Source organism: Rhagoletis pomonella, unplaced genomic scaffold, assembly GCF_013731165.1.
Source record: "Rhagoletis pomonella isolate Grant_MI unplaced genomic scaffold, Rhpom_1.0 Rhpom_scaffold_00005, whole genome shotgun sequence".
NCBI classification, from domain to species: Eukaryota; Metazoa; Arthropoda; class Insecta; order Diptera; family Tephritidae; genus Rhagoletis; species Rhagoletis pomonella.
The window spans coordinates 991,034-992,426 of NW_023458559.1; positions in this window are offsets into that span (position 1 = coordinate 991,034).

Consider the following 1,393-nt stretch of genomic DNA (forward strand, 5'->3'; position numbering starts at 1 on the left):
CCCTCTACCTTCAATGAAGTCATTTTCCCCTTAAATAAATCGATAACTCGATGAATAATGAAAATTTTTATTAAAATCAATACTTCGCCTGCCTCGCATTCCTTTTATAAAACAGTATTTTAATATAAGGTGAATACAAAAACCCCCCTCTTTTTTTTACTATTCCCATCGTCTGGCAGCACCAATCTCTGTGTTCATTTCCACCACTTCCATGTAATGGGCTGTTTTTGCTTACGCCTAAAAGCACATTTAGCTCTAAGGGCCGTTTGCACCATGTCTAGTTAACGCTAACTGGAGGTACATCCTTCAGTTAAGCACATTAACTGCTTTATCGATCACATTTTATATGATGGGTGTCGATAACGTCGATAAAGATGTTTAACTGGGAGTTAGAATTAAGTAGACATGGTGCAAACGGCCCTTAATATACATTTATCCATACAAAATTCGTCACCTAAATGCAACTAAATGCAACTCCATTTTTGCATTAGGAATCTAAATGCTAAAATCAACCCTGTGATCTTCCAAAATTTCCACGATTCGAACATGGTTTAAAGAGAAAAAGTGGCAACATTGCTTTTTCGAATATACAGTTGCTAGCTGCGTTTCAGTGATCGCCGATAGAGATTTTTTTTATTTTACATTACATATTTGGATAAAGAAAAATTACGCAAATTCAACATCGATGTGATGCTGATAGAAATCTGGATCAATTTGTGATCAACTCTGTTTGCTTTGTTTCCTAATTAAGTGAGGCAATTTTAATTGACAGCACACAAACAAATGTTCGGTTATGGTTAAAACAATTCAAGTTTTTGTATTGAATTTTTGGTTTAAAATTTATTTTTTCCTTTTCAGTAGGGATTTGCACATCATCTTCTGCGTGAGAATTGATCGTAATATATACGGATCTAAATAAGAGATTGGAACACGGCTGTTTGTCAAAAGCATACGATTTCGAACTGGCGTAAATGTACATTTGCTAAGACTGCTTTTACAAAGTTCAAGTATTGAATTCAATTCTGCTCGCATGTGGAAGAGAGGGGGTGAGAAGAAAAGGGACGAGTACACATGCGTCTGTACTGTCAAGTCGTTTCAACTTTCGTGCTTTGCTTTTGGCATTTTCGTTGCTTCCCATTTAAAGAACCAAAGACTTGAATTCAACAGAATTGAAACGTGTAAAAGCAAATAAAAAACACAAAAGGGAATGAGCAAGAATTGCTTTCAAGTACTTGAATCATGTAAATCAGGTGTAAATGCTATAGCATGAACGCTCTTCGAAAACATATGTTCGAAAGTGCTAAATGTTGCATTTTAAATGCAGCAAATACGCTGCATAATCAATGAACTTTGTATAGTGAAGTGTGCAACTTTAAAAGTTAATAACCTTTTA